Source organism: Melospiza georgiana, chromosome 3, assembly GCF_028018845.1.
Source record: "Melospiza georgiana isolate bMelGeo1 chromosome 3, bMelGeo1.pri, whole genome shotgun sequence".
In the NCBI taxonomy this organism is placed as follows: domain Eukaryota; kingdom Metazoa; phylum Chordata; class Aves; order Passeriformes; family Passerellidae; genus Melospiza; species Melospiza georgiana.
The window spans coordinates 77,981,255-78,009,052 of NC_080432.1; the positions used below are offsets into that span (position 1 = coordinate 77,981,255).

Here is a 27,798-nt window from a genome sequence, read left to right on the forward strand (position 1 = left end):
CAGTAAACTTTTTCTTTCTAATTTCTATGCTTATCTAGAGCCTTCACATACATTTTATATATGAAAAATCTCCCAACAACAAACCAGTTCTTGGTATTAATAAGACATGACCTGTACTTTGCTATGACCATTCAACATAGCATACAAACAACACAGCACATATGCCACATGTATGTGTGTATGTTTTTGCTGCTCAAAATGAGCACACAAGGTGCCTACACAACTAAACACTTTGTGACACCCATCAGGATTAATTCACCATGCAAGAACCAAAACACAACTGGAAATAGAATTTCACTTGTACCTAATAGTGACTCATCAAATTTCTTATTTGAATTACTGCCCTTTTGGGTGTCTCGTTGCTCAAGAGTACTGACCCAGGACTGCTCATTGCCATTTTACATGCTGATTTTGTTTCTTGTATGTGAAAAAAAAAAAAGCAGAATGTGGCATTGCACTGGCTTTTGTGGCCAGACTCTGTGACATGCCTATTTGGCACCAATTGCATTTCAGTTCAAGAAGGGACAGCACATCCTGCTGCTATGACTGAGATTCTGGGTGCCTGGACATTTATCCCCTGTCACTTAAAACACCTACAACTTCTCTGGCTCATCAGCAGTTCCTGCCACCAGGAACACTGGCAATACCTACTCTTCTCTGTACATGCCTGAACTAGATTATCCCTTTTTTTTTTTTTTAATCCCTACATCATAATGTTGCATTTGGATGACTGAGTGCTCATAAGCAAAAGACAACAGCAGCTTGCTGTGCTCTGAGCTGCCCTAAAACTTGAGAACAGAGATGGAGAGGAGCAGATATGCTCCCAGCTCCAGAGATTCCTCAAAAGGCAGCCTACAGTCCTTCCTCAGTGACACCCAGCTCAGCTGGGGGGCTGCTGGGCATCTGTAATTCTGCCCGCTGTGCACTAGATGCCACTGCACTGATTGTTTTTAGCAGGCAAAGAGCCATTGCCTTTCCTCTGGCTGCCACACTCTGTCAAGGATTTCAAGAGGCTACTGATTACCACCAGCTTGGGAGTTCGACACAATCCAGCAAAACTCCCAGCACTCAGGACAGGGCTACCTTTGCAGGTGACAAGCTGGGGTGCAGAGACTACAGCATGATTTAGCCATGGGCTGGGTATGCAAGGCTGACAGTGCATGGTGAAGTATGATCTCTGATGAAATCAGTGCATGGTGAAGTATGAATTCTGATCTCTCTGGCTCTTCACCACCAAACTGAAGAGCCAGAGAGATCAGATTTCTGCATCTCCCCCTCTGCCACAGCTGAAGCCAGGTACAGACAGGACATCAGCAAGGAGGCAGGGAGGGGCAGATGGAGCAAAATGGTCACACAGTGGCACCAGCAATATAACCAGCTAATTGCAAAGAGATTCCACACTGCATAGAGGCTCCCACAGCCAATCTCAGTTTCTCAACCTCCTATTGCCTGCTCAAACCCCTAGACATCTTCCCAGGAACCACCTCCACAGGTCTCACAGCCAGGCATCCTCTTGCCTCTGGGCACATCTCCATGTTCTTTCAACAGCAAAACTGTCTGGTGACGAGCAAGGAGAGGCATCAGGAGAGATGTCCTAGGAAGGCTAGAAAATCTGCTTCACTCCAGGTTTTTAAGAGGGAGTTAAAGGCAGCAGAAGATGGTGTTTCCAGATTGTGTACTGCAGAAGTTCCCACCACCTCAGCTGCTTTATAGAGCAGTTGCAGTAGCTCTTCCTTACCATAGACTATAGAGCTACTTTGACATTGGAAGTGGGGGAAGAAGGGAGGAAGTGGGGAGGTAGGGTTGTGGAATGTGTCACAATCTCTTTCAGCTTCACTTTCCTTTGATTCTGAGAAGGGACAAACAGATCATGGAGGGATATCAGTTGTTCCTCCTCCACAGATTTCCTGACAGGGCACTGTCTGACCCAGATATGGCAGCTGCTCACAGATGCCACACAGCAATCCCAGATGCCTTCCACACTCTCCCTCCCACCTGCCACCTGATGTGCTTTTACATGAACCTCCTCAGGAAAGATATAATAAGCCTTGTGAACCTCCTGGTCCAATGCCTGACACGGACAGTGATGGAGCATGTTCACCACCTGCTAAGGTCTGTGCAAATCTAATTAATAACCTGTCATGCAGCCCACTGGAAACAGCTGTTTACAGCTGTGGAGATGGGTGCCACTGGTATTTTGGGGGCATCTCCTGCAGCAAGAGTGGGTGAGCCCTGGCTGAAGGGGGCACAGCTTTCCAAATATTAAACCCTGCCTTCTACTTTGCCCCTCCCAAGACAAACTAAACTCTTGCTTTAGGGACAGGCCAGAAAACACAGCTCTGTGTTACCTCAGTGCCAAGAAATATGGCAACAGCCCAGCATCAGCTGGGAGCGTTTGCACACGTGCAAGGCTTTTTTGTATTTGCTCTGCCAACTGAGTTCATTTGCAAATGCTGTTTCTATGGCACATTTTGCTGTCTTGCAGGAGCTGAGCAAATGAAATTAAGGACTGATAGAAGCAGGTTTCATCTCTAGGCTAAGCTGTATGAAATAGGAAACAACCAAAGTCTAAATTGAGGTCTTCCTCTAGGTCTAAATCAATTAACCACAAGATATGTCAAACTTAGAGCAATGATAAGTACTTGAATCAGCTGTTTCTTGCCCAAAAAGTGAGTTTTTAAGATGTACTTTTTTGGCCATGGTAATCTGCAGTTCTGCTTCTGTTCTTTTTTATTTCTGCTCAACAGCTAAGAAGTCTTGATTTTCTTTGCTGTGGGAATTTTCAAGTTTACCCTCTCTTGGGCAGCCACTGGGCAGACCCCCATAGTGGGAAGAAGGCTGGTCCAGGAGGTTTCCAAAGGCTGAGGGATAGTATAACACAGCCATCCATGTTAGCCCAGACCTGGGCAGCCACAAGATCAAGGACTGTACTGCAGGGGGTGAACAAGCCTGGCTGCTAACAGGACTGGGTCCAGCAGCCCCTCCTTGTGATGCCCACAGCTCTTCAGTGTGCTGTCATCAGTAACTCCCGCCACTGCATTGCCCTCACCACCGCATTTCCCCATGGATCCTGCATGTAGCTTCTTCCCATGGGCTCCCAAACCTCCTCCTTCCCTCCTGTGCCCACTGGAGCCAACAGCCATGTGCTGGAGCCAAGCTGGCTGATGGGACACCTGCTCATCCAGGCTGGAAATTACCATTAAGATCATTAAGTCCAACTTTAAGTCAGCAAAGCCAAGTCCACCACTAAACCATGTCCCTAAGCTCCATACCTACATGTTTTTTAAATATCTTCAGGGGAGGTACACTTCCCTGGGCAGCCTTTTCCAATGCTTGACAACTCTTTCCATGAAGAAATCTTTCCTAATATCCAACCTAAACCTTCCCTGATGCAAGCTGAATTTCCTTTCACGTAGCTGTACAGAGTGATAAGGTTGTCCTTTGCTTCAGACTAAATAACACCAGCTCCCTCAGCTCTTTCTAAGATCAGCGCTCCAAACCCCTCACCAGCTTTGGTGCTCTTTTTGGGGCACTCTCAGTGTCTTCCTCATAGTAAGGGACCAAAACCTCCACACTGTCACAACAAGATTTACATTTGCATTCTGGAATAACTACTGTGCAAAAGGCATTTTTAAATGATGATTATTAAAGCTTTTACCTGGGTGATATTGGTTTGTTTTATGAATTAGCATACTTTGCAAACTGTGACAAGAATTGCTGTCACAGTTTTGCCAGCTATCACTTGCTGCCAGGTACATAATTCTGTAAATGAAATTTATGTTAACTCTCCCACAGAATAAGCCTATGCATGCAAGAGTCACTCCATGAAAGCTCTCTCTTGCTCTTTGCTTGTAGGTAAAACTGTGTGTGCACACCCATCTGACATTCAGCCCTTGGTGCTGAACAGGCAATTGTAGAAAAAAATATACAAAGCAGCCTGAGGAAATGCATGTAGTATTTTGCAAACCTCTAGAAGAAAGAAGGCAAAGAAAAGTGGGAAGGCCTGTAGGCAAATATTCTTAAACGAAACAGAGCAAGAGAGAGAGTAGTTACTAGAACAATAAGGTTTTTCTTATATTTTAACAGTATGTCCAACACCAGCGTCCAAATTATGAACTTTACCACCAAAACCAGAGAGACACATCTAGTGGCTTGTTGCTTTGAGCCCTCTTGTAAAATTTACAATTCCAAACACAAATCACCCTCATCTTGTATTCCAGAGCTCAAAATTGATTGAATCCAAGATTTCCAATGGCAGTACACCAGTGCTGCCCTAAATATCTGACATGATTCAGTGTCTTTTGTAGTGCAACCAACTTTTACTCCATGTTCTACTGCACTGCAATGCTTTTACTCAACATGTCTTATCCAAATGCTGGCATCAGCACATCAGCCACAATTGAAATAAAAACACTACAAAGGCCAACTAGGCTTTGTATAAATCTTTGGTTACAGGTTGTAATGTATTTTAGGCATGGAAATTTTTTGGAGCCCAGGCCAAGTGGAATAGCTTCCCACCTTTTTCTCAATCACCATTTCAACCACAGAGCAAGCACCACAAAATGCTGCAAGCACTTCTGTGCTATTTAAAACCTGGCCCAGGTTCTAACAGCTCAATTAGGACCAGAAAGCCCAACATCAATCAAGAAGAAGAAATACCAGCATGGACTTTGATTGGTCCCTCTAGCAGGTCTCTGGTTTGTTGTACTTTGGTTTCTTCACATTCTGTAGTCCAGCAAGGGCATGGAAATTACCATGTATGAATCCATATGGACATGCAGACTTGAGGTCACCTTCTAATGTTTGTCTTTAGATTCTTGTCCTGGTTTTGGGCAGAACAGGGTTAATTTTTGCAGTGGCTAGGAGCAGGCACGGCCAGGTTACCCTATCACCTCATGTCATTGCCTGGGGCAGGGGACAGGGACTCTCTTTGGGGAAGAAGGGCTTCCTCTCAGTTGAGTAGGTGTGGTGGAGGGAGCCTGGACCAAGCATGAGTGTGATGCAGAAGAGAAGCAAAGTCCTCTCAGATGAGACATCTGTGGTGGCCAGATCACAGGGCAATGTAATACTACTTTGCAAAAACACTTCTGAAAAAGAGACAAATTTTCTAAGCTACAGCCTGCAATGCCCACAGCTTCAAGAAGACTTTCGAGGTACTGCAAGAACAGTTTTGACAAACTCCATCACTCACTGTAATTTTATTTGCTGATTGATCAATTTAGAGCCTAGAGTTACTTCTCTAATGACTGGCCTGTGGTCTTCTCTCTTTTAATATTCCTATAGATGTCTCTTGCTTTTTTTTCCTGTCACCTTTAAGTGAACACACCTGAAGAACAAGCCTCCCAGGCCGCTGACCATGAAGAAGGCTTTTGTAGAATCATTTCACTTAAAAGAAAGGAAAGACAAGGACTGAAAACATAAAAAAAACCCCTAAACCCATCATATACCAAATATAAAACCTGACACCTGATGACATCAGTGAAATCCAGCTGAGAGTTTAAAAATTCTAGATGCCATGTGTCAGTGCTCTTTTGAACTCAGGGCAATGCCGACATGTATTAATAAAATGTGCCTGTTTTATTCACATGGGCCAAAAGTGGACTGGAAATTTTCTTTCCAAATAAGAAAATGTACAGGAGTCCATTCAGTCAGACAAAAAAAAAATTAAGTTATATCAAAATTATATACATTGCAGAACAATTTCACTTCTGCCCTATGAAACGCAACACAGCTCTTTTCTTCAGGCTAAGTGTGTTGTGTAAAGAAGAAATACATGTCTGTATGTAGGTGCCCCCAGTTCACCATGATATGCTTAAAGAGATTACATTACATTAGAAAATCTCCTAATTAAGAGTTCAGAGGCTTCATGCAATCCAGCAGAAAACCAAATGAATATGTGTTATGAATGTACACACACAAACACTCTGTTAGCTGGTGGTTGCCTGCCAATGCTCTTTGCACACCTAATTATGGCATTTGTCATCTTAACACTTTCATTACTCTTTCTAATGCATACTGGGCTGCAGCCATCTAAGTCATACAGCTCCTATAGGAAAAACGTGTTTTATGGAACCACTGTCTCCAGTGTACAGTTTAATAATGTTAAAAAGATATCAACATAAAATTAATGACTAAATTTTTCATGAAGGGAGCATTACATTCCCACCTAATTGCGGTTTAAGCAGTTATTTCTCTATTATTACTATAGTGCTGAAACTAATGTTCAGTAGCCCATTGTATAATCCAATGGAGAATCCAAATTATTCTTGGTGCTAATGACTAATATCCTTAGAGAATAAATATCTTCTGGACACTGTGCCAGTTCTAATTTGACTGATTGCATTTTAACTAGAGCAATGAAATCTTTTCTGCTGGTGTTTGGGAAAAAAACAATTAAATAAAACTTCAGTTACTTTCCCAACAAAGGAAACCTTTTCAGGCTCTGTAACTTCAAGTCACTACAAAGCAGAAACTTCCTAACTGGTGCTGGGCTTCAATGTCAACATACCTGGCATCAAAAATCCAGCACATTTACCCTCATGCAACTGCACAAGCAGTCAAGAGCAGTGTGCTGCCATGAACCATGGCTGGCTTTGCTGCAGTTCTCCCTTCCCCTAAAGGGCAGAGCAGTCTGTTCTCAGCACAATACACAAAAACCAGAATGGGCTAAGCAAGAAAACAGTGTTTTAACTTCTTCTGAAATTCACATGGCAAGTGTTTTACATTTCATCTGTGTTTAATCTAATGAATTCAAAGGTATTTTAGATATTATATTACCTATGTTCTGTCATGCATAATCCAACAGTGAATATTTGTTACATAAAGGGAGAAAACATTTTGCTTCTCTTTCTCTTGCCTCCCATTCCCTTCCACAAAGTGCAGGAAGAACTGACTCAAAAGTCTGAGGAAACAAGTCTTGCATGTCTCAAGAGGAGGCACAGCTTGGATGGAGAGCGTGGGCACGGCCTCCCCCACACAGTCAGACCAGGGTGCTTCTGCTCCAGAGGGATGAAGACAGCCCTTTTTCCCCTCCTCACACTTTCCCAGGAAACCTGTTTCCAACCTCCTCAGCCACTGCACTTTCAGTTCCTCCACACATCCTTACCTATGTCTTATTTTTACTGATCATTCCTGAATGTCTAAAATCTCCCTTCCCTTCCTCCACTGCTCACATAGCATATGGTCCCATTTATGCCTCTTTCCAAATGTGATTTCTGTGACCTTGTAGCCTTTGTAATTCCACATTTTACTTCAGTTATCCATAAAAATAGATTTTGTTCACAGACATCTTACTTGCCTTTTGCTATGCTCATATTACCTCCTTGTTCTTCACTGATCGCACTCCTCACCTTAAAATACTCTCCTCAAAATATTAAATATATCTTCTAAACACTCCTTTTCCCACACAGGCTATTTTGTTCCCTGCCACACAGAGCAGGATGCTGTCTTACAGCTTGGTTTTGCACATTTGGCTCACTGCAATCAGTGCCTTTGGTTCTGCACAAGTTACTTTAAGCCATTATCTGTTTTCTCCTAGAACTGCTCAACCTCCACCTCCCATAATGACTGCAAAGTCCTAGGTGACTGGCAGATCAATCATCCTGTTCTAGCTTCTCTAGGTCTAGTACAAGACAAAAAATGCAGAAAAAAGCTATTCCTACACATGAATTTGCAAAGATTTACCACCTAATTTACCAGGTACAAAGCCTGTAATTTCCCACTTAAATTTGTAAACAGCGCAAATGTTTTTCAGGACAACAGGACAAATATTTCCTGCAAATTTTCATTGTGTATGATGACTTAGAGATGCTTTTGAACAGAGTGACACCTCCCACTCTTTTTGTTAAATATTTGCTATTATGTGACTCATTTTTATTCATCACATTTCTCCATATTGATATTTACAATTTTTCCGTCATCTTAATTACAATAATTTATTTCAAAGGTTTGGCCCAACTTAACATTGTCTGTGATCCAGTCCTGCAAGATTACAGAAAGCCTTTACCTGATGGGCTGCCCAGGGACGTGGTGGAGTTATTGACCCTGAAGGTATTTAAGAAAAGAATGGATGTGGCACTCAGTGCCATGGTCAGGTTGACATGGTGGTGTTAGGTCATAGGTTGGACTCTGTGATCTCCAAGGTCTTTCCAGCCTAGTTGATTCTGTGATTTTTTTTCCAAATGGGCAGAACTGTACCAATTAACAGCTACCCATTCATATAAGGATTGTCACTGGGAAAAAACAGAATGTTTTTAATTAAATAAAATGAGCAGTTTTATTTTATCAAAGTGCCAGAGTTAACACCAGAGCCCTTAAATTGGCAAAGAGACACACATCATAACCATGTTCTGGAAAAGCTGACAGAAAGAGCAAAAAGTTCTTTTCCCTGCAGTTTTTAAGTTGAACTCTTTCCACTGACTTGACTGTACTGGGCTGGACTATACAGCTCCCTGGAGGCTGAAGAAAGAAGGTGTCTATCATGCCTGACATGTACACTTTGAGACCTGAAGAGAGAAACAGGCAGTGACATTTTAGTGAGTGTATGGTGCCATTCAACAAATGGGCTGAAGTCTTGCTTCATATTTTTAACTTTTCAAAATTCACATTTTTATATAAGAATCCCCAAGGCACTGGAGAAATTAGCCATTGTTCATTTCTTTAAATTATATTAGAAAAACAAAAATATTTTTGTGGCCAATTCAGGATGCTTCAGCCAGGTTGTAAAACAAAGGGTGCCCTGAGCAATTCCTTTGTCTAAGAGATCATTTGCTTTGTGTAGGATGCCTCTTCACAGCAGGGAGCTTTTAACCCAGATCCCCTTTAATTCTTCTTGACTAAACCCAAAGACAGAGCCACTGGAAGTAGAAATCATTGCAGAACACAAGTGACAATGATCTAGCAGCTTAGTGGTAGAGATGTCAAACTGTAACCCACTCCCCAAACGTCCCTCTGCCACTTGCCATAAGCATGCAATAAAATCTGTAATAAAATCAAAGACTTTTAAGTTCCATCAGACCACTAGGAAGAGTGGCAAAAGCTGGCAAACCATGCAAGACTATCCACAAACTTTATGAGGTCCACAGGACAAATGGCGGCTGTAAGGTGATAGTTAAAATATCAATAAGGAATAAGGACAAGGATTTCCCCTGAAGATCAGATATGCACACAGCCAGCCTGGTCTGAGCTCTGACCCAATGGTCAGGTTTTTGGGAGTGGTTTAGGACCACAACACAGTTCTTCCACTGAGACAGAAGAACAAACTCTACAGTGATCAATGCTCCCACACTACCTACCACTATGTTACTTAACTGCTGAGGACTTAAGGACTTAAGTGAAGTAGAATAAAAAAGCATCTTGGACTTCTGACGGACTTGTGCCCATGGATGCTGGAAACAGCTTAGCCATGGACCTTAAATCAAGCAAAATGAGAAAAAAAAATTAATGAAAACCAGAGATGACACCTCTTCTGCACCTCTTCAACACCTCTTCTATCCATGGGGGAAGCAACCAGAAGATCTTGAAGGGTGTTTACCGACAGTGTGAAGCAGCTCTGAATTTAAAAAAACACTGTTGTTTTGTTTTGTTTTTAATTTCCCCCCAGATCTTTAGCTTTCAAGACTTCCACTTATGTTCTGGATATTGCAGGCAATTCAAAACATTTCCCACATTTCCCATCACTCCTTGCAGATATTTCTCATCCAGTCCTCAGAGCATTGGAATAGGAAACCAGGACAGCCATATCCCCTGTCAGACTAAAAATATTTTCTTCCAAATCAGTTGGCAGCAGCCCTGGTGAGATTAGTTTTTCTCCATCTTATACCATACAATCTCTGCTCCTAGAAGTTCAGACAGCAACTGCAAATTTTCTGCCACACATCCTAGCAAGCCTCCACCAGCAATGCCTGTCTGATCCGAAAGGGTACCACAATTAATCAGAACAAAAGTATATCAGGCCAGCTGACAGCAAGGCAGGATGAAAGAGTAATGTCCCAACCATGAAATAACGCAGCAACAAATTTTATGTATGGTTTCATTTGTTAAAGTCCCTTTTCTTGCTGACATTTAGACCTTTTTCTCTAGCTTAATTTCTTATAACATGAGAGTATGTCTTGGAATTTCAAGGTCAAGTGAAGTGCCGACTACTGTCCCAGACATCTTTTCACTAAAAATCCTTTCTTGGGATTTTTTTCCCTTCTGAGAAGCTGAGGCCTCAGAAACAAAATGCGAACAATGGTTATCTGCTGCTGCGGAATGCATCAGGTGGATTTTTGATTGGGCCATCTTGAATGTTTACAATTAACGGCCAACCACAGACAGCTTGGACTCTCTGTCCGAGCCACAGATCTTTGTTATTCATTCTTTTCTATTCTTAGCTAGCCTTAAGAGGAAACCTTTCCTTCTATTCTTTTTAGTGTAGTTATAATGTAATATATATATATCATAAAATAATAAATCAAGCCTTTTGAACATGGAGTCAACATTCTCATCTCTCCCCTCATCTAGAACCCCTGTGAACACTGTCACAGACTACACATAGTCCTTGTGCTGGGTTCAACTTGCAAGATCTCTCTAATGAAAAATACAATCACACTAAAACAAGTTATCCCCTTTTTTTGCATGCTAAAGTACATAAACCATTCTTTTAGTGGTGTAGCTGAACTCACACAAAGCTAAAAAAAAAATTAATTGTATCCATATTATATATTACTGCTGTGAACTGAATTACAAAGTAATTACAAAAAAAAAGTAATTAAAACTTTAAAAAAGGGGTTTTTTTAAAAAAGCCATAACTGTTTACATGGTTAGACAAAACCTCTCAAAGCAGTTAACTATATGGGAAAGAACTGGATTATTAGCTTGGAAAAAATACTCCCAAACCAAACTGTTGTGTACACTAAGTTCCCTTCCACAATTATGAGAAAGATGGGAAAGGGAGGAGCTGGGGGGACACTGTTTCTAGATGTGGCTGGTCTCCTGTGCTGCAAAAAAAAAGCTTCAGAGAAGTGACATAGAAGAAAAATCATCCTTAGGCTTCCTGTTTCTAAGGGCCAAATAACACCAAATTTCCTGTTGTGGGGTAAAGTCTGCTGAGCTCTGACAGAGTTTGCTCAAGGCCCAGTGTCTTTGTGCCCAGGGAGTACCAGCATCTCCTCCAGCATCCCCACACACACGTGGGGCCAGCACGGAGCAGCGCTCCCAGCGCCTCCTCTCTGCAGCCCCACAGCCAGACCCCACCAGGAACACAGGCTAACACTTGTAAAACACATATCCTCATGTGATGGCACTCACAAGGTACCAAACACACATTTCTATCCAAGGGAAGTTTTTTGAAGTTTTCCTTTTCTGCAAATAATGTCTTTGAGATTTTATTTGCACATGTCTTCATGCTGAAGTAATTTTCCTGTAGAACTGTGCCTGTTCACTCTTTGGTGATCTTTTTTTTTTTTTAATCTCAAGTTAATTGACTGCCAATTAACTGAAGCTATTTAGAAAAACAAGTTAGAACTCTCCCCAAACATTTGTAATGGACTGCAAATATTTGTAGTCTGGCTTAATCTGATCCCCAAGGTAAACTAGAAACATTTGTAGTATATATTTTAAGATTGCTATAATTCATGGTTGAAAGACAGGTTTTTCACTTTCTGGAGAAGCTCAGCATTGAACTGGCTTGCCCTGTGGCTTTTTAAACTGTGGGTTTTTTTGTAAAACCACCAGAAACAACTTCTGAAGCTCCAGTTCTGGGCCTACTTCTTTATTTATTCAGCTTTCTTTGATAAATTTTTCATTTAAAAACTTCTGGAATTTAACTATAATAGATCCCATAAGTACCCAAAAACAATCTTGAGGATCTTAAATTCTTTTTTTAAAAAATGAGAAAAAAGAATTTGTGCACTTGAGTAGTGTGAGATACAGGGAACAATTTTAGGATTACGCATAAACCAGAATATATTATGCACATAAACAGTACACAAGTATTCTGTAATTTGTGTTATTTGATTATATGCAACCTCTAGTTGGATATTACCTAGATTTTGAACCCACATCCCAGTGCTTTCTACAATTTATAATGTCAAAGCATGTATATATTCAACCTCTTGTTTCACCAGCACAAATGTATGTTTACATGTATGTTCATTTACATGATTGGAGAGAGACATTGTGCATGCTGCAGTAATCAACTTTTCTCAAGTTACAGATCAGAATTGCAAAAAATTCTTTCTCCACCCTCATATGAACAGACCCTTTTGTCAAGAAGATAAATCTAAAAGAGTTGATACCAATTTTTGTTTTCTTTTTTTAATCAAAAGTCTCTCTCTTCAACTCTACCTAATGTATAAGGTAGCTTTTTTCAAGCTGAGAAACACAATTTCCTGCTTGAACACAGTAAGTGGACAATAATCAGTTAACTGTGACTTCCCTATGTGGGTGGAATTTATCTTTATAATATCTAAATGTAGTAATTTAAAACTTCAGTACCTAGTTAAAGATTGCTGCTTAAGTGCTTTCTCTTTCTATAGACACACATGGATATCCCCATCCATATAATGTAGTTGATGGGATCGATCATGAAGCAAACAGAGAAGAATTTTCTGAGGACAGACAGTTACTCACCTTTGCATATGGTTGTTTCCTTGAATCTCAAGACTGTGATGCACACTGTGATTAAATGAGAATTATTTCCAGTGACTTCCAAGGCAGTAATAAAGAAATCTCTATGTTTACATGGAAGTTCACCAAAATGCAGCTATATTTAATATACTGTTTAGATTAACCTACTAGTGTTGCTTTGAGCTGGTGAAGTGATAGAAACACATAACACTAAGAATAGTATATATAAGAATAATTAGACCAAGTTGCTTAATGGGTATAATCTAAGCATCTGCACTCCCAAATGTTTTGGTTTTAAATTTCCTGCTAATTCTAGCCTTATGCTGTTACTGATATGCTCTTACACAGAATGATCAGAGGTTCTATTTAAAACATGAAAAGTATTAGTAAAACATTCATTTCAAGCCAAATTAGTCCTCCCAATAAAAGATTATACATTTTTCCCTCACATTTCATTTACTGTAGTCACCTGACAATATAAGCTTCTCAGGGATGTTTAAGATTTACATTTATATGTATCTTATAAATGTATTACCCATTTTAGCCAATAATGTACAGGAATGACTTTTCAGAATCTGGAATATTTTCTTGCTGGCCCATCTGATTGCAACAACCCATAACCAAAATTCTCACTTTCTGACAATCCAGGTTCCCTGTTAGCAAAGCCTTGGAGTTCCATTAGAAAAAAACAGCCCCAGCAGATGATGACTGCTGGTGGACTGTGCTTTCCACAAACCAAAAGATAAACGGAGAAAGCAGAAGCCAGATGCCACAGCTGATGGTAAGTATCTGCCTCTTACAATGAAATAACTGCTCGCTGTATTGTGTATGACCTTTAGAACTGTAGAGGGAACCTCAGAGATGGCTGGTTGGAGGAAACAGGCAGACTAAGGTGTTTAACACCTGCTGCACAGGGATATTTAATCCTACAATACATCCTGCAAGATTTAGGCTATGTGTTTTGGGCTTTGATGAGGCCGATGCTGCGATAGTCTCTGGAGTTTTCAGGGTAACACCCACAAGGCTGACAAGATCCCAGAATTCATGATCAAGTTCTTCCCTGCTGACAGCTTAGACAATAATGACAGCAGTGGCTCTACCAGCATGCACTCACACCTATTGTAGCAGCCATGGAGCCTGAAAGCACTCATGGGGTCCTAAGACTTCTCCTTCTCCTGACTAACAAAGCTTTTTTGGCTCTGCAGAAAAAGCCATCAGAACCCATGGCAGAGCAGTTTGCTTTAAGCTACTCCAGTATCTGGAAAGACTGCAGCAGTCTCAGTTGAGAGTTGTAAAAGCAACACAGACATGCCATTTTTTTCAAGTGCAAACATCTGGAGATGTCCAATACAATTATGTTTTTCCTGGTGATGAAGCATAAGGTTAAGTGGCACAGCTTTAACCGTCAATGTGAGCGATTCATGCAGCTTGTCAGAATTGTGCATCCAGTTGAACAATAGGCAATGGGTGGGGAAGGCTTCTTAAATGTCATTGTGAAACAAGTAAGATGTAAAAAGTGTATTTAAGAAGCTATTCTGTGCAACCCCCAAATCCTCTTCTCCCAGAAGGAGTCCATACCTCCAGAAGTGAACCTCAGCTGCTGGGTGAGAGGCTGTCCCATTGACTCCCAGTTGTGGGTGCCACCCCAGCAGCAAGCACACAAGCAAGGAAGTGCCATTCACCCTGAATAAGTCACCAAAACAAAGTACAAACAGCAAGCAGGAAAATTAAGGAGCCGGCAGACCCACACCAGCTTTGTCAGGAAGGAGATGTGTGACAGCAGCTGTAGATGAACAATTCCTATTCCTAAACCAGGGTGGAAAGATTCATTTTTGTGAACCCAGGAAGAGGAAACCCAATACAAAATAACTTGAGGAAACCTGTAACAAATTTTGAGGGCACACAAGCTCATGATGCAAAAGAACTAAACTCATTGGAGGAAAAAAAAAAACAAAAAGGTAGTTCATGAAAACACAAACACAGCTCCAATGAAAAACATGAAAAACACACGTTGCACATTCCATTACCCTAAAAAAAATAAACAGAAGGGCTGTCAGCATGTCTAAGATATCAGCAGCTTCCCTTCATTAACTCTGATTGCTGTGCATTAATGATTCTAAGTGATGCACAGATGATGGAGCTTTCAGTCAGGCTGGAGCAGAGGTGAGTTCCAGGCACTCACCTGAACTCCCCTTTGATCATTGTTAACATCAGCCTTACCCCGTACAAACCATACTGGTGACAAATAAATAGAATTTCTGTGTGTTCTTTGAATTTTAAGATGCAAACACCTTTCACCAATGCTTGGCCAATGGAGCAACTGGAGAGGTTTTCACAGCTGCTGGTTGACAGTTCACAAACTGATCAGGTGAGTAGATGAGACAGCACTTCATTCTGAGTTTACAAGTATGGGATGGGTTTGAAGGCTTTGCACATTTATGTACAGACAATACATTTGCCTCAGAAATAGTATTAATGAACTTAGGTTAAAATATTTATCAGGAATCAACCCACACTAATGAACAATGTACAGCAAAGAACTGCTTGTCTTAAATTTTGATTCTGCTCCTTTGTGCATTTGGAGAGTATCAGTACAGGAAATTATTCCAGCACAGGATTAAATCCCTCTGAAGTGAAAAGAATATAAGCCTAAAGTTAAGTGGATACTTACGTAGTTTTCCTAGACAAGGGAGTGCAATTGGGGCCACAATCTTTAACTGTATATTATGATCCTGTATTCCTCCAGTGTTATGACATTTCTTAAAGGCTGATAAGCATCTATATCCATGCACTCTTTGGCTGGAGTCAAGCATAACTCATGAAAGTAATCTCATTTCACACTAAATTTTACTTGCAGGCCCTTCTCTAAATTAATCAAAAGTGTCAGTGTGGGTTGCACACAGAGCCCATTTTGGCTCATACCCCCTGAATTATCATGGCTTTACAGAGAGGATTCAAAGACCTAACTGTCAGCCCCTCTGAACTGGGGAATTCTGCAGCCAAAAAACCTGAGGATACCCCACTCCCAAAACCAAACTGGATCCACACTGCAACAGCTTGTGTAGTACCAATGCTTCTTCCCAGAGACTGCAAACATTTTTCTGGAACCCACCCTTTTTTCACACTAGTTTTTGATCACTGCTACCTCACCAATGGCACATATCTCTTCTGGCCTCTGTTTTAGAAAGCTGATTTCCATTCTCTTTCACCCCAGCCTCTGAACATCTCAGAATCAATGATCTTGCTCAGAACAGCAGTATCCTGCTAGAGCTGCAGTCGTGCATATATGTACACACACTCACACACATATAACAAAAGAAAAAAAATCATGGAAGAACCAAAAGATGCCACTCAAATGGATCAGTGCTATTCTTGTATCTGCCTTTTGCACAGAAAGATGATTAATTTCTATTTGTGGAATCAAAGCAACTGACGGCATAACAAAGAAACTCAGTACATTATGGGAAGAAGAGACCATACAAGTAAGTCCTTGAACTTGGCGTGTTGCTGTGACCAGCCAAGAAGAATGGTGGGATGTTTCTAGGTCTACCCAGTGGTCACCAAGATAGTTCCACTGTTACTCGGATTGGAGGCAGCAGGATTGCCAAGAATGTATGGCTTTCAGGCCAGCATGAACAGGGATGCTTTCTCAGGAAGGCATACTGACCACTGGTGGGCTCACAAGAAAAGACACCTTTCTTGGACGCCTGACCTAATCTTTACTTCTTTGTCTGAAGCTATTTAAAGACCAAAGAAAAAAAAGGAAGATGAGAAAAGAACATGCCCTGCCACCATTCATGGAGGCACTCCTACTCAGGAGCTACTACCAGGCTTAAGTAACAAGCATCATTATCTCCAAACATTAACTTCTGTATCTTCCAGCAAGAGCTTTCAGCTGCTTATGAAATGGAGGCAGAGTACAGGTTATTTGTAAAGAATCCTTCCCTTAGGCACCCCCTTCTCACCTCCAAGCAGGTCTTGGATCAGACCCAAGAGCGGGACTAGTTTGGGGCTGCTCTTTTATGCCACAGTCATGCATGAATAGGGGCCAGATACAAAGGCAGCCTTGTTTCAGCTGTGCTGGGGAGGTTGTAGCCTCGCTTTCCTCCCCCAAGTCATCCTCCCGAGGCAGGCAGCCCGCGTAGGAACACCGTGTTACGGATGGAATATTTTTAAAGCTCCAAAAATAATTCCTGTGAAAAGTGAGAAATTGCCTTTGAATCCCGACAGAGCAAGAGACATGCTGAAGCTGGATGGAGGACATGTAGATCAGAGACAGAGCAGTCACGACAATGCTGCTGAATATCAGAGGACCCAGACAAGGTAGAATATCTGCAGTCTGGGGGAGAAGGAGGCTTTTCTTTTTTCCCTTTCTTTCTTTCCTACAGAAGGCTAAAAAAGAAAAAAAAATAGCAGAGGAGTCTTGATAATCACAGATTTCTGAGTTATATCTTCACTGAAAGCACACTGAACAAGTGCTAACTTTTTTGATGGAGTCTTCAAAGCCTGCTTCTAAAGAGGCTTGAGGATAAAAAACACTGCTGTTAAATAAAAGGCAATCAAGCCTATCAGAGAGGCACGCACAAGGCATTTCATATAAACATCCCAAAAGGCACCTACTCAAAACTTTAGAGATTACTTTGGACAATTTTTGAAAAATGTGACTCACACTTGAGCAGATAAATAAGGGAGCTGCAGACCATGAGACCAAAGAACTGCTAGGCTTAGATCTCCATTGCTGTCTCAAAATTTGGTTGCAGGTAATGTTGACAGCAACTTTCCTTGAATGGCACGTTCTGAAGTTCATCCTCCCATTATATTTTCATTGCAGTGAAATTGAATTAAAACTGATCAAACAATAGCTGAGGATTACCGAATATTGTAAGAGGATGTTCTTTCACTTTGAGCTAAAATGAAACACTGCCAAGGGCTGGCAGGAAAACAGCAAAGAAGGAACATGATTAAAAAGGAAAGCACTATTACAAAGACAAATGGCACATTCTGAACATTGGCTATTTAAGATACTTACAGACTGTATAAAAATAATACACTGAGCTACTGAAATGGTGGGTTTGGGCAGGCATACGAGATTACAAAAAGGCACTGGGGCGGTTGAAGTGGGAAAACCCTTCTCCTCTAGGCAGGGAAAATCAGAGAAAGGCTTTGTAACATGCACTGCTGCCAATCCATCAGGGCAGAGAAAGAAACCATCCCACACAGCAGCTCCCACCAAGGTGTCAGGGGCAACATGTCTTCACGCTTCACTCCCCTCCCAATTCTCGCTGGCGTGACCCATATGCCGAGTCCCCATCTGTGCTACACATGCAACATCCCGTTTCCCCTGCACTGGGTGGGAAGTGAAAGGAAAGCAAGAGCTGGTCCAAAGGGCTAGAAACCTCTCGCACTGCAAAAAGTAATGAGCAGAAGCAGCTTGTTTTATTTCCCTGCTTTTTTGAAGGGCTGTGAAAATTTTAAAAATGCATTTAAAAGAATATAGGATTTTCCATTAATCCTTTAAAGTGTTCATTAACACCTTGACTAACAGCTCTGCTCATGGTATTTTTTTGGGAGTGACAAATCCTAACAGCATTAAAGTATGATTTGACCTTGGTATTTTTTCTGTTTGTTGGTACATTTAAACTTGAAAATCAGGGTGCCATTTGGGTCAGGCAGTAGGCTTGGCAGAAAATTGTGGAATGAATCTTTCAGGAGAAAATTTTCCCAAGTGCACCCTGTGTGTTTCCAATGGGATATCCAGGTGGCAGCACTAACCTGCCCCTGAGGGGGATGCCCAGGCAGGCAGTGCCACCTCAGCAACCAGCTGGGATGGATGGCAGAGAGCAGAGCTGGAAACCACTGCACCACCATCCAGCACGGCTGTACCGTAGCCAACATCTCATCACTTATTAAGATAAAGAAAACCTATTTAGCTGACATTTGCTTTGTGTGCCATTAAGCCAGGCTCTGCCTGTGCCCACACTTGCCCAGTTGGCACGTATGTTAATGCACAAAAGAGTACAGACAGGCACCCACACTGCAGCAGCCTTTCCTTTCAGAAAGGAGCTGGGCCTGGCACTGCCACCCCAGGTCCTGCTTTATTCCAACTGTAAATGGCTTTTGCAGCGTGCCCAACTGGCGCATCCTTTAAAGTTGCGACAGGGGGTGGGATGGGGGTGTTGGCTTTCCTAACTGAATCGGCTCTGAAGAAGCCAAATTTGCAATTCAGAGAGCCAGAGTTGTGTTAAGCTGCAGCCTAGACAAGGGAAGTGGGAGGAAAGCAGCCTTTCCCACACCTTCTCCCAGCACCATTCGATGCCAGGTGGAGGCATGAGGCCAGCCAGGGTGAATGCTGCTCCTGCCAGCCCAGGTGGCAGCTCAGCACCAGCCAGGATGACACTTTCTGTCACACATACAGCTGTCCTGGAGCAACCAGGCTGCTGTCACCTACTTGCTCACCCCCAGACCTATAACAGCTGCCTAACAACCACCTTCGTTGCTCATTACTGCTTTAAACCAGATATTCAGAGGAGGAGGACAGATTGAATTACTACCTCTCTGAACTAGACTGCCTTCAACTAATATTGTTAAAGGCTTATGTGAAATAATACAGGATGAATTGTGAACCTCCTTATTGGTTTCTGGGTAGACAGCTTTAAATGCTAATCATAGAGAATTAAATTACTTCATTTTCCTCTGCCAATGGGCCATGTGATAAGGTAACTTTGGAAGACAGTGCTCTTGGAGGCTCTGGCTCTTATACGTTACACCAGGGCAATGTTAATCACCAGAAAATGTAATTACCTCATTGTTGCTATACTCATCTGTAAGAAATAAAAATGAACTCCAGCAACAGGAAGACATGAAATATCCAACTTCTTCAATATTTATATAATCTATTTAATCTCCTCTGAACACTGAAATCTTGGTTAGTAGGTAAAGCTCACTGCAGAAGAGGAACATGTTTATAACCAAAGTAATATTTAATATATTTTTAAGAAGTCTACCACACACCTCCACATTGCAGAGAAGTATCCAGGTGAACATTTGTTGTTACCATCTCAAATTTCAAAAGGTCCTTGCCAAGAACAAACATCAGCATGGAGCTCTTCTCCACATGACGACTTCTCACACTCCACATTATTGCACAAAATATTTTTCACACCTCTATTCTGCATCTGGACAAGCTGAGGCAGAGACATGAAATCTTTTCTCCATAGCTTTTGATAGAAAGGCTGTCAGACTCTGGGCTGAGGTCTCTCATGAGATCTTGGGCCATGTTTTGCTTGCACCTCTCTTCCACATAACACTGCTTGCTTTCTGCTGCTCAACACTGTGTTCAAAGCCCAAAGGCTACTGCCACTGGCCAGCTGAGCCTGCTTTTATCTCTTCTACAGTTGTGGGGCTGTCACTTGAACCACAACAGCGCAGTTGGAGCACCACCATCACTCTGCATTGATACTGGTATGAAAACACTTCTGAAAGATGACTCTGTTGAAGTCAGAAATAGGAGTCATGCACACATCATTGGCCAAAAAGTGTAATTTGAAAACACCACGTGAATGGCCACTGAAATATATTGCTCAATTTCCATCTCTGGCAACTGCCTGCTCAGGAAAACTTTCCATGGCTGCCTGGCACATTGACTGTACCACTTACAACAGCACAACTTATTATTCACATAGCAGGGGGGTTCAATCCATCCATCTCTGCCAGGGCCATCAGCAGCTCCCCAAGAGTGCCTGCTTTCTCTCTTTATATTTTGGTTGGTTGGTTGAGTTGGGCTTTTGTTTAACATGAACGTTTGTTCACATTGCTCTTTTTTCCCAAAAGTGGAATTTTTCACATAGTGGTTTTTCACTCAGCTGTCCTCTCATCTTCTCCAACACACTGCTGAGTGTGACTCCAGCTGGGTTTGATCACTCATTCTGTCTGTCCTGTGTCCATCACAATCACTCTCACCTTCACTGTAATCTCAATCTCACAGACCCTCTACAGCCCTGGCTCTGTTAAACAACTGCCCATGATGTGAAACACTGAGACCTCAAGCTCTGCAAATGAGATTAGCACCTGTCCCTTCCCACACCAGCAGCAGGATTTGGGATGCTCTGCCTCCATTTAAGGATGTGATATAGAACCCTCCTGCTCCTTTCTCCCAACCCATCCAAATCCAGCATCTAATAACAACTCTACATCACATGGCAGCTGGGAAAGGAAGTGCACACATCCAGGTAATTCAAAATGGAGAAAACTTGTGCAGAAAACAATACTCAGCGAATCCAGAGGAAGCAACACCCTCCACTGGCACAGCCTGGCACTCTCACCAGTTACTGCACAGCAGTGGGGTCTCTCATAGTCTGTAGTGATGGCCTGGCAGTGACATTCCTGAAGTCCATGAAAACACTATCCTCTGAAAATGAATATATATATATATATGTATATGTATGTGTGTGTGTGTATATGTTAAATGCCTAGCTTTGCCTTTCAGCCATTTTAGGAGGACATGGAATTTTCACAATACCTTTCATGCGGAGAGAAACAGGAAAAATGTTGTATAGTTGTTACTTTGTGGTATCTTATTAGCCAAGAATATAGTGAAAGAACCTCTTTCTGATAATACGTCACCACGAGGCACTTTTAATCAAGAGCAAACTGACTAAAATGTTCAGCCTGGATTAAAAAAATATTCTTTTGCCTTTAATATGCAATCAATCAAAGCGACACAATTACCTGGCCTGAATTAAAACACTTGGTGATTTGTACCTCAAACGCTGATAACTCCAGAAATGCAATTATCCTGTTAATATTCAGAACTGAAGCAAAATGCTTCTGAACACTTAATAAATCTTCAGATGGAAAATTTAACATTCAGTAACATGTTTTATTGGTTTTGCTCCCAGACGTATAAGTACCAATTTGTCTTTTCAAAACGAAAGGCAAGACTGACAGCATTTCTTAATTGAGTTGGCAACTTTGCCGAAGGACTGCACGCCACTTCTCAATACAGGGTGAGGGCAGGGAGGGGGAACCCTCTGCAAGCAGAAACCGGTGTGCCAGGCCAGCTTTGAATGGACAGCCTGCACTGTAGAGGCCCTGGAGAAATCCCAAGCTCATCACAATCTGGTGAGGACAGAGCAAAGACTTGAAGATCTGGTGCTGTTCTGTTTACATACAAAGACATTGGCCAAAGCAGAGTAAGGCACCTTGGCTTGCTTTGCAGTGATATTATCAAGTTGCAGAAGAGAGTTTCAGCTATTAAGGTAATAATGAGATACATGGTAATTGTTTAAAATGTGGTACATAGCTTTATTCTCCATTATTTCTTCTTGTTATGAATTATAAACTACAATAGTAACTGTTAGAAATTGTTGCAATTAGGGTAAAAAGACACATTCTTGCTTTCACCACTGAATCAACCAAATGCTATCTCTCTGTCAACTGGAAATGAAAACATGATCATGCAGAGCATTAATCAGCATTAATAGAGAGATTAACTGTACTTAAATCACTAAGCTCAATATAAATGTTAACTTCAGTTGCGTGCCATGGACCATACATCACTGCCACAGGAAAACAGCCAGTTTGCAAGCTGCAGATTAGATGATAATGAACCAAATATTATTGTGATCAAATACAGCCCTCAGCCAGAACACAGCAATTTTAAATCAGCAATGAGGTTTTAACTGAGAGCATTTGAGCAAAATCTTTTCCAAATTTCATAGAGTGATTTGGGTTGAAAAAGCCTTTAGCGATCATCTAGTTCCAATCGCCCTACCATGGGCAGGGATACCTTGTATTACACCCAAAAAAAGTGGCTCAAAGCCTCACCCAATCTGGGTTTGAACACTTCCAGGAATAGGGCATACACATCTGATCTGGGCAAACTGTTTAATTTGTAAAACAAAACTGTAACCCTTGATTGCAGCAGCAATGATGTCCATGCTTCTACAACAAGACTGTACTTCTGAGGGAATAACAATCCCAAATGACAAACCATCAAACTAAATTTGTGACATTTTAAAATGTTCTTTAGAGTGAAATCTTAGCAGGAAGGGCTTTGTTCACTGGGGAGTCCATCATCATGCTGCCTCCAATGACCGCACACAAATTCTCAAGTGGTGGCAGGCAGGCAAACCAAAAGGGAAAGCAGAGCATAACACACCTTTACATCACATTAGTACCAAACTATTTCTGAGTAAAAGCCAAAACCTCATTTCACTTGCTGCTAGTTCTAGAAAGTGAGAAAGAGGGTAAGAGTCTTCCCTGCAGATGAAAATGAATCAACTCCACGCATCAGTCCCAGGGAGCTGGGGGCAGATTTCTGCTTCACCCTGAAGGGATCAGACAAGACACCACCAGGCTACTTCCTCACAGCAGCAATCCTGTGAGATGATTTACACCATGATGCAGCAGCTGAGAGGAAAAACTGTCTCAGTACTAGGATGTCTGTCAAACCTAGTAAAGAGATTTACAAAATACAAAGCATTTGACAAAAGTTGACAGCAAGGATGGAGGGAAGGGGAATCCCAGACTATTTGAAAATCTTTTTCTCTGAGTCTACAAAATATCTAAATCTCTGACAATATGATAAACCTATCTTCATTTAGAAGGATAAGTCGTAATGCACTACCACCACAAAGTTCCACTGGACAATCTTAGTTATTTACACACTAAAATATGGCTTTGGATTAGAGTTTAGCTTTGTAACTTGTAATTTAGCTGAGCTGTAGAAAGAACATGATCTTAAAGGTTTTAGATAGCAGCTTTAGAGCTGTGGCAAAGTCATTTCACACTCAGAGTTTTTGGTGTGTTGAAATAACATTTATCATGTAAAGAGCTGAACTGATAACCTTTGCAAAGGTATAGTCTATTTAATAAAATATGCTGTAATCCAGTGATTTTGCATGCATACACTTACATAAAGTAATAATCCTCTCCAAATCTAATCCAGAATTATAATAATATAATCTTTTAATTTGTGGATCTGGGATAAAATAAGTATTTGGCAGGTACAAATGCAGAAATAGTAGCTAGTCACTCAAGTGCTAAATAAATTTAAAAGAAGATCCCAAACAAACAGGAGATAAGAGAGAAGCCAGAGCCAGGGCTAAGCATGGGAAGAAAAGGTGATGATGTTTTTGACAGAGGAATGCTGTGCATCCTTGTGCTACATATCTTACAATCACAGAATGGTTTGGATTGGAAGGGACCTTAAAGGTCATCTATTCCTAACCCTGTGTTGTGGGCAGGGACACTTTTCACTAGACAAGGCTGCTCAAAGCCCTGTCCACTTGGGAGTGGCCTTGGACACTCCCAAGGGATGGGGCACCCACAGCTCCTCTGGGCAACCTGTTCCAGTGCCTCACCACCCTCACAGTCAATAATTCCTTTTGAGTATCTAACCTAAACCTATCTTCTTTCAGTTTAAAGACCTTTGCCCTTGTCACAAGTCCCTCTCCGGCTCTCTTATGAGGTCCCACCAGAGACTTCTCTTTTCCAGGTTAAACAACCCCAGCTCTCTCAGGTTGTTTCCATTGGAGAGGTGTTCCAGTTCCAGTTCTCTGATCATCATGGCTCTCCTCTGGACTCACTGCAACAGGTCCACGTCCTTCTTTTCGTTGGGGGCCCCAGAACTAGTTTCAGCATTCCACATGGGTTCCCACAAGAGCAGAAGAGAGGGGCAGAATCACCTCCCTCGACCTGCTGGCCAAGTTTCCCTTGATGCATTCCCTTGACCCCTTCTTGAAAGACTCAGAAAGTGCAGAAAAGGCTTCTAATAAAAAGCCAGTAAAAAGGCTACAGATCTTGGAAAACTCCTCATTGTGAAAGCGTAATTGGTTTAGTATAAAAAAAAAAACCCCTGATTATGCTCTATAAATGCTCTTATAAAAAGAGACTATTCCCTGGCAAAGTATCCTTTAATTAAGTTGAAAAAATGAGGAGGAAAGCCAGATAAATTGATCCTAGCTGCTGAGGGATTCCAAACAGCTGAGAACAATGCCACATTTTCCAACGGCGCTCTCTTCAGGGCAAAGCTGGGCACCCTTCTGGAAGGCATGCCTGACTCCAAATCAAATTTGTGCTATCACAAAGGGAAAGTACAGCAAAATTGTCTGCCATGAGCTTTCATCATCAGCATGACTTTCTGGGTTGAGCACCTCTTCATCCAAACAGGACTGTCTTCCTGAAGACTGGCAGCAGAGACTCCTCCTTGGCTTTCACACTTCTCATCAGCAAAAGCACAGAGCAGCCAAGATAGAGTTAAATGAATTAAACAGACTAAGAAAAAACAACCAGAAAACAGCAGCTTTGTAACTTTTCAAAGACTTTTAAAATTAAAATTTCATTTTTTAGTGGCTATGGTGCATCACCCTTTAGAGTGAAAAAAGTCAAGTTCACAACACAAATTGCTTATAATAACGGACCAAGAACTTCTAAATCCCACTCTTGGACAAATTTACAGATTCAAAATTTAGCTCAAATACAGGCATCCTTCACATTTTCTGTATATTTTTAGTATATTATGGGTACAGACTACCAAAGTTAGTCACAGTATGGGAAACATCTCCATTCAACTTTTTAAAAACATTAAAGCAAATTTCACCCTTAACACCTCAATACTTTTATTCAAAATGGTTCAGAATTTTTCTTCACAGTCTTCCTCGTACAATTATTTGACTTTTTTTTTTTTTAATCTACAACCATTATTAATAATTGCAATAATTTCTATGGATAAGGAAGAAGCTGGAAGTCTTAGATTTTAGGCAATGTAGTTGTTCTGCATCAAAGATATTACAGTCTTATACTGCTGGTCTAATTGCCTTCACTCCTTTCTGTTCTGCTCTCTGCTATAATAGCTCTATGCTTCATTGACCTTTTCTTATTTTCATAAACTGTACCCGCCATTTACCTTTATTTGCTCCTCTATTGCTACATTAAAACAATTCAAGAAGATTAACTATCAAAGCACAGGCTGCCTTTGCAGAAGTCACGATATTTTGACCCCATCTTATCATGATTTTCCAGCTGCTAGATAGCAGTATTTTCTTTTTCAGTTTAATCAGTTTGCCAGATAGTGAGACAGGGCACATTGGTTTATGATAACCTGGATCACCTTCAGTGCCTGTAAAAAACAGAAACACAGTGTGCTCCAACACACATTGTTTTAATTGAAAATAACACAATTTCATTAGTCAGCAGGAATGTTCCCCAAAGTAGCACTGGAAACAGAGCCTGGGCAGGCACCTGCCTGTGGCTGACTGCACTGTGCTGTGCCAGGCCCTCAGGGACAGCTGGGGGGATGCTGCTCTGTGTGGTCCAGAGAGATGCAGGAGTTGTTGCTGTCATGTTTCATAATGTACTTTTCTTCAGAACTGAGCAAGGAGTACAAGCCACACATAACTATGCAGGAGTCTTTGGACAGTGGTGCTGCCACACAGATCATGGAAACTTTAGTGTCTTATTAAAATATTGGCAGAAAATTGGTTGCCATTTTCAGAAGCTTCTAAAAATAAGCTGTGGGTATTGACGAGTTGGGAATCTACAGAAGGAAGAGCTGCTTGTCAGTCACAACTGAGCCCACCAGACACCACACCATGGCATCTGCTCAGCCCTACCTGCAAAAGGCAACGTGGTAAACCTGTCTGGGCAATTAATACTTGCTAAGTTTGTAAGAACTTGTCAAGAAACTTAAAGGCATCTGCAAAAACAAAAAAAAAAAAAAAAAAGCTGCTACTCCTTTTGACATTGAAAACAAAATACAGGTAAAGCATAGCAAGTTAAACTAAATATTTATCCAAAACCATTTTCTTTTCTAGTCTGGTAAGAAAACAAAATATAATTCTGCAGCTGACCTGAAATATTTTTGTTTCCAGTTGAGCAAGCTAACTCACAAAAAATGTATTACTCATAGAGTATTATTTTTTAAAATTTGTGTGTATGACAACCTTGGCATGTTTCAATTCTCTGGCCCAGATCCTAGAATTACAAGACATTTTAATAACTTTAAAATATATTTTTTCTAAATCTGTTATAATATATAGCTGAATGGCTTTTGTAGAAGTCAAGCAAGCAGATATGATCTCCCTCTTAAACCCAGATTAAGCTCCCACTGACAGAGGCAATCAGATGGGAAATCTTCAGCCCACTTGGTCAGAAGATACAACCTGGCTGAGAAAACCACCTTCAAACTGACACCACTAGGTAATATCAGTGACAATTATGATGAACAGTGAGATATTGCACCAACCCACAATGTGCCCCAATGCACTGAGCAGCTGTAAGAGATCCCTCACCTGACATACCTGTCACACAGTATTTCTGCAGCTATTAGAGACTGGCAGACTAGAAAATCATTCAAAGACTATTATAAGGTTGTGGCAAAAATTATTTCTGAAAGCAGCTCTTCTTAAAGTCACCAAGTTAATAATTCTTTTATTCCCAAAATCCCAAAGACTCTAAATCAACAGACAAACATTATTCTTTCAGGGCACATTCACAGATGGAAGCTATAGAGGCTATGCAAAAACAACTAAGTAATTAATATGGTTAATTAAAACTTCTCATTTATTTCATATTCATTATTTTTAAAGACTGTCAAATTTACTCTTGCTTCACTTGTTCTTTTTTAAGACCTCAAAGTAAAGTGCTGACCTCTAAGAGATGTGCCATAGCAGGTTTGTTAACACTGTTCTTCATTAGGCCTGTGCGATGCCTGACTGATTTTAGCAGTGTGACGTGTACAACTAAACATGCAAGAGCTCTGTAAAACCAAATGACAAACAAATGCACATTTACACTGTCAGGTGTCTATAAATGCATTTATTAACTGGACCCCATAATCTGCTAACAGCCTGCAGACATTAATGATGCAATCACTGGGAAAAATAGGCATATGAATCTATTGGATAATAGTCTGTAAAATAATTAGCTGCTTCAGAGCATTTCAAATTACTGCACTCAAACTCATTTAAAACCTTCCAAAAAACACCCCCCCACACCCCAAAAAATCAAAAAACCACCCCAACCAACCAAAAGGAAACCAACAAAAAGAAACCCACCACAAAACCCAAACCTGAATCTCTGTGTGCCAAAGAGTATATATTTGCCCCAGCTTTACTGAATTGAAGCAATGAAGAAATATATTCATTCCATTAGAAAAACATACCAAATGTCTTCCTCATCAACATCTTA

The 27,798-nt window shown here is 41.2% G+C and overlaps 1 protein-coding gene across 1 annotated transcript in view; it reads right to left on the minus strand.

Moving 5' to 3' along the window:
- The window catches only part of SLC35F1 (solute carrier family 35 member F1), a 228,740-nt gene that overhangs the window by 131,564 nt on the left and 69,378 nt on the right, over positions 1 to 27,798 (minus strand). The window lies entirely within an intron of this gene.